Source organism: Saccopteryx leptura, chromosome 2 (genome assembly GCF_036850995.1).
Source record: "Saccopteryx leptura isolate mSacLep1 chromosome 2, mSacLep1_pri_phased_curated, whole genome shotgun sequence".
NCBI classification, from domain to species: domain Eukaryota; kingdom Metazoa; phylum Chordata; class Mammalia; order Chiroptera; family Emballonuridae; genus Saccopteryx; species Saccopteryx leptura.
Window position 1 is genome coordinate 266950996 of NC_089504.1, and position 6827 is coordinate 266957822.

Here is a 6827-nt window from a genome sequence, read left to right on the forward strand (position 1 = left end):
GTTTTCTAAGTACCTATAGGTCTTTCTGGTAAATGCATGTGAGCATTTGGGGCAAATGTAGATGCCATTTAGAGTAATGGGGAAGACTTTGGGAAAAATGAATTCGGAGGGTAGGAGAAATGATGAGTTTTCCTTTGGGCATGTTAAGTTTGATACTCAAGTGGAAATGCCAAAAGGTAGTTTGATGAGTAAGTCTAGACCTCCAGATAGAGGTCAGGAGAGGAGTCATGGGTAAATCGATGATATTGAAAGCCATAGTACTAGGAGAGAGTGCAGGTACTAGAAGAGGGGTGAGACCAGAGCCTGGAACACTGCAAGATGCTTACTGGGGGAGGAGGAGCCAGAAAAGGGGGCTGAGAAAGACCTACCAGGCAGGTCGGAGGAAAATCCAAAGAATCCGGCTTGATGGATGTCTACACAGGCAACCTTAAGAAAAAATGCTTCTTATCAATGTGGGGGTGGGAGGATGGGGGTATGAAAGTCCGACTGAAGTTTAAGGAGGTAAGAATAGGAGGTGAGGGCCCTGGCCGGTTGGCTCAGTGGTAGAGCGTCAGCCTGGCGTGCGGAGGTCCCAGGTTCAATTCCTGGCCAGGGCACACAGGAGAGGTGCCCATCTGCTTCTCCACCCCTCCCCCTCTCCTTCCTTTCTGTCTCTCTCTTCCCCTCCCGCAGCTGAGGCTCCATTGGAGCAAGAAATGGCCCGGGCGCTGGGGATAGCTCCATGGCCTCTGCCCCAGGCGCTGGAATGGCTCTGGTAGCAACAGAGCGATGCCCCGGATGGGCAGAGCATCGCCCCCTAGTGGGCATGCCGGGTGGATCCCGGTTGGGTGCATGCGGGAGTCTGAGGTGAGGACAAAAAGTAACTTTCAGAAATTTTTCCGTTGTATGAAAGAGAAAAATGGAGTGGTGGTTGGAGGGAGATAGAGGGCCGGGAGAGAGATGTCAGACTGCTAATGGAAACAGTGCAACAGAGGGAAATAATTGGATGAAAAAGGAGGGCAGGGGAATAGCAATGCTACACAGCTGCATGGAAGACACTGTAAGTCAATGGAAAGACAGGGACCTGGGTTCCGAGGCAGGTAGGCTGCAGGATTTGGAAAGAAACTGAGGTTGCTCATGTCCAACTCCATGGAGTTGAATCCAGTTTTCCCAATTCTATACCAGAGTGTAACCCCATAGCCTCCATTAGAATAATACATTTGAGCCCTGGCCAGAGAGCTTAGTTGGTTGGAACATTGTCTCAATACAGCATGGTTTCAGGTTCAATCCAGGTTCAGGGCACACACAAGAAGCAACAAATGAACACATAAATGAGTGGAACGACAAATTGAAGTTTCTCTCTCTCTCTCTCTCTCTCTCTCTTTCCCTCTTCATTTCTCTATTAGAAAATATTTTTTTTCAAAGAATAATAAAGTTGTATATTGGACACAATAGCTAAAACTTTCAAAAGATGTGATTTGATTGATTTACAGTGTAAAAATGTTCTGCAAATCTGGTCATCTAAGGTTAGTGGAACAAAATGTTCATTTTCTAGTTAAATAAATTTTTACAGCTCTAAGCTTGTTTTGTGTACATTGTAAAAGAGACACAGCCCTCAACTTCAGTTTGAATCAAGGAATAAAGTCAACACACTGAAAAAGCAGAAAGAACCAGGGTCCTTGAAGTCATTGCTGAACCTCTGAATTAACTCTGGACGACCTTACCCCTGATTCTTTTGTTATGTGAATTAATAAATGTATTAAATTTTAAAGCTGTTTTGTTGTTGGCTTTTGTCACTTTTGGCTGACAGCATTTTAACTGGTAGAGCATTTTACTACAACAACTGGTAGCCATCTGGAAAAAAAAGAAAACTCAAACTTTACATAAAAATACATTCCTGATAGATGAAAATATAATTTTAAAAGTACGGTACAAAGTTTGGGGAAATTATGTTATAATCTTGAGTTAGTAAAAGCCTTTCCAAATATGATACAAAAGAGTTAAGGCCCCATCTGGATGGAATAATTGTGGAATAAACCACATTGCAATATTTATGTGGGGGAAAAAGAAGATACATACTGTATAGACCTTGGATGAGAATATGGCTCCATGTCCATTGGGTTCTTTTTATTTTACATAAAATTTCTTAGATATCTAGCTTGTTTTAAAGATTTCAATTGCATTATCGATAGAATACAACATAAAAAAAATCTGGAGGCGTATAAAGATTGGTAAATCCATGCAAATATTTTAAATTATTCATTTAAAAAAATATTATGCCCCGGCGGTTGGCTCAGCAGTAGAGTGTAGGCTCGGCATGTGGAAGTCTCAGTTCAATTCTGGCCAGGGCACAGAGGAGAAGTACCCATCTGTTTCTTCCCCCTTCCCCCTCTCCTTTCTCTCTATCTCTCTCTTCCCCTCCTGCAGCCAAGGCTCCATTGGAGCAAAGTTGGCCTGGCCGCTGAGGATGACTCCATGGCCTCCACCTCAGGTGCTAGGATGGCTCCAATTGCAGTGGAGCAACGCCCCAGATGTGCTGAGCATCGCCCCCTGGTGGGCATGCCAGGTGTATCCTGGTCAGGTGCATGTGGGAGTCTGTCTGTCTGCCTCCCTCCTACCCCCACTTCTCACTTCGGAAAAATACTATATATATATATATATTATGTAAAGCCAGTAGCCATGGCCTCCATCACAGCTGCCTGGCCCCTGCAGGTTCACATTTGATTCAGACAGACGGTAATGAAACAACGGAGCCAAGAACTGGTGGACCATTACCTTTAATCCTAGTTTGCACCCAGTGAACTACACACAGTGAAATACACACAGTAAAAAAAACACTTTCCTTTCCATTCAGGGCTCCCAAAGCCACTGACTTACCTGAGTTTCCCAGAATCAAAGGTTTCTACCTCACCAGCCTTATTCACCTCTGTTCCCCATCTCTTTCTCTCTGCACAAACTGGCTTCTCCTTCAGCACTCCACCATCTTGGATGCCTCTCCTTGCAATGCTAATTTCAGGAATCGAAGAGAGAGCAAGCCCCCGGTCTGCCCCATTTTATAGTGTAGAAATCAGAACCTTTAAGCCAATATACAAATAAGGAAGTCTCTGATACAAAGTCACTTATCTGAGGCATAAATGGGATTCCTCATAAGAGTGCACCACCCCACATCATGCAACAGTCAAGGGTGTAGGGAAAAGCTTAGTGTTGAGAAGATTTTAATATTAAAAGGGTAGCAAAGGTTTAGCCTTAAAACTAAGCCTTAGGCTATAAGGACCCTGCCTACTTACAGCCTGTCTCCCTCACCCAATGCAAACTATAAGTGAGCAAACATATATATCATATTTGCAAACTTATTTGACCCACATATTATAAGTCAAAATATAATGAAAAGTTGGATAAATTGCGATGAACCAGAAATGGAAGACTAATTTCCCAACATATAAAGGGTTTCTTTAATTCTATTAAAAAACACCACCACCAAAATAAATAGTGAAAAGGACATTAATAGATGTGTTGGCAAACAAGTGGCTTTTAAATATAGGGAAAGATGCTCAATTTACTCATAAAAAGAGAACATCACATTAAAACTATACTGAGATACTATTTCTTGGATCACATCTTCTATTGGGGAAAGGGTGGGAAACAGGCCCTGTCATACATTGTTGGCCGAGTGTAAATTGATACAATTGAGGAATAATTTGCATATCATCAACATTACAAACGTGTTTCCTCCTTGAGGAAGCAATTCCATTTTAGGAATGTATCCTAGAGAATTATTTGTGCACTTGTAAAATGATCTGTGTACAAGGTTATTCTTTTTGCATTATTTGTAAAAAAAAAAAAAAAAAAAAAAAGATGTTTCACCATTCTCACAGTGATTATACTCTTTATTCCTAAATCTCGCCTGAGAGAAAAAGAGGGCTTGTCAGTAATAGATGACGATGAACATAACTCCTGTTGGTCTTTCTCTTGGATCTGACTCACCCACAGGCTTCTCAGGAGATGAAGGCAACCGCTGTGTTAGAATCATAGGCTCATGGATTGGCCTTGGCATTGCTCAACTAAAGATCATGATGCGAAATCTAACCAGAACTGTTAACAGAACAGCCTGCTGAGCCACTAAAGCTAAGAGTGCCCAGCTAAAATCTTTAGATTTCCTAGTCTGGGGAATCCACAACAAAAGAATTGCTTTAGAGGATTTGCTTGCAATCCAGGGAAGAAATCAAATAAATAGTCTCTGTTTTATTAGAGAAGCAAAACCATCAATAGACAGGGGAGAGATTGCACTAAATTAAGGACACTTACTAGTGGCAATTAAGAAGCACATTGCTTCGCACACCAGAAAGTACTTAAATAGCTATTTATCTCGCCGCATAAAATACATAAAAATAGCTACTTAACAGATTATGACTATTAAATATATGAAAGGCTTTAGCACTAAATCATGTCCGCTCAAAACACAAAATTCATTACTCAGATCTACTGCTATTTCTCGTTTTCATATAAATGTCAGCCTTTAAACAATCCATTTTCTCAAAATTGTCCAAGAGTTATTTTTTATGCTAGTGCCCTTGGACCTTTTATCTTCATTTTTTGGAGCCTAGCTTGAATTATTATTTGCTGAAAATAGCAAACTACAGATTCTTTTTTTAAATTTTTTAATTTATTGATCTTAGCAAGTGAGAGAGAGAGACAAGAACATCAATCTGTTCCTGTACGTGCCCTGACAGGGGATCAAACCAGCAACCTCTGCCCTTCAGGACAACACTGTAATCAACAGAGCTATCTAGCCAGGGCACAAAGTACAGATTCTTTACTTCACATCTAATCATACCCTCAGTGATAATGACAACTTATTATAACTCAGTAAATTATATTACTGTAAAGACAAATTATGATGAGTCCAGAATACCTAGTTACAGATCAGGGTCACTATCTAGTAAGAACATGCTGAATAATAAAATAGGTAAAACTTAGCCATCTATCATGTCTAGTTATTTCAGATACATGTTCTTTAAGCCTCACAACCTGGCTGCAGGTGAGTATACACATCCTATTTTATAGATTAGGAAGTGACAGGGTCTCACACCCCCAAATTAAACACTTAGGTAGTGACAGAACTTGATATATAAACTCATTCTTTTTCTGACTCAGAAGCCTATGCTTTTAACACACTAAGATTTTGTCACATGCTACTGCTGTTCATTTGCACTCTGGGTGTTTTTATCTGAAATTGGGAATTAAGGCAGCTTGTTAATTCTGTAGCTCAGTGAGCTGAACGGATACATTTAAGGTAACATTAGACTACTTACAAAAAACATGCAACCTGTTTTAAGTCATTTTAATACTTCCAAGAAACACTAAACTTATTCTTCAAATAACAGCCTTATTTATGTTTTAATAGATGAACAATAAGAATTTTCCAGACATTACTTATTGAATTCTGGCAGATTTTTGTTTTTCCCAAAACATAAACATACAAAATAATTTTTAAAACGCATTTCTTAATAACTATTATTAAGAAAAATTTTATTTTACATCACTCCTTCGTTTTTCTATCTCTTATTTATGCTGTGCAGTAGCTTTTCTGCCTCCTGCCCATACACATATAAACACATACCCAGGACCACAAGTACAAGAGTCCCTGGTAACTTCCTGTCGACAAAGTTCAAGGATAGTGCTTTTTTCTGTGTGTCCTTTATAGAAGGACACAGATATAGATTTGTGAAAAGTCTGCTGACCAACAAAGTATTGACTTTGGTTTAGCAATCCTGCTGACCTGAATTAAATACACTTCAGTGACTTAAAATGAAATTTTTAACGTAAGTTTGTTATTGTGGTTCAAGAGGGGCTGCGTTAAATATGCAATGAATTACAATTAATTAATGCAACATTTATTATTGAATTAAAGGTTATTCCCAAATGAGGAACACCAATGGTTGCTAGAACACAAATTTAAGCAACTTGAGGGGACTCTAAGCTTTTAAGGGTTGCTGCTAGATTGATAAAAACTTTTAAAGCTTCAGTATCCATTGTGGGGGAGGTTTTAGGGGAAGTCCCTTTTATATACTAAAGGTAAACATAAAGTTAATGTAACTTTCCAGCTGGAAAATTTGATAATGCTATCAAAAACATTAAAATGAGCCCTGGCCGACTGGCTCAGCGGTAGAGCGTCGGCCTGGCATGCAGGAGTCCTGGGTTCAATTCCCGGCCAGGGCACACAGGAGAAGTGCCCATCTGTTTCTCCACCCCTCCCCTTCCCCTTCCTCTCTGTCTCTCTCTTCCCCTCCCGCAGCCGAGGCTCCATTGGAGCAAAGTTGGCCCGGGTGCTGAGGATGGTTCCATGGCCTCTGCCTCAGGTGCTAGAATGTCTCCTGTCGCAACAGAGTGACGCCCCAGATGGGCAGAACATCGCCCCCTGGTGGGCATGCCAGGAGGATCTCAGTCGGGCCCATTGGGTAGTCTGTCTGCCTCCCTGCTTCTCACCTCAGAAAAATACAAAAAAGAAAAAAAAAACCAAAAAACACGTTAAGGCCCTGGCCGGTTGGCTCAGTGGTAGAGCGTCGGCCTAGGGTGCGGAAGTCCCGGGTTTGATTCCCGGCCAGGGCACACAGGAGAAGCGCCCATCTGCTTCTCCACCCCTCCCCCTCTCCTTCCTCTCTGTCTCTCTCTTCCCCTCCCGCAGCCGAGGCTCCACTGGAGCAAAGATGGCCCGGGCGCTGGGGATGGCTCCTCAGCCTCTGCCCCAGGTGCTAGAGTGGCTCTGGTCGCGACAGAGTGACACCCCGGAGGGGCAGAGCATCACCCCTGGCGGGCAGAGCGTCGCCCCCTGGTGGGCATGCCGGGTG

General features: G+C 41.9%; 1 non-coding gene across 1 annotated transcript; it reads left to right on the plus strand.

Annotated features, from left to right (window-relative positions):
* Positions 1–6512: 6512 nt before the first annotated feature.
* TRNAP-AGG (transfer RNA proline (anticodon AGG)) lies at positions 6513–6588 on the plus strand. Its single transcript has one exon. It is a non-coding gene; the product is annotated as a tRNA-Pro (tRNA).
* Positions 6589–6827: the final 239 nt, after the last annotated feature.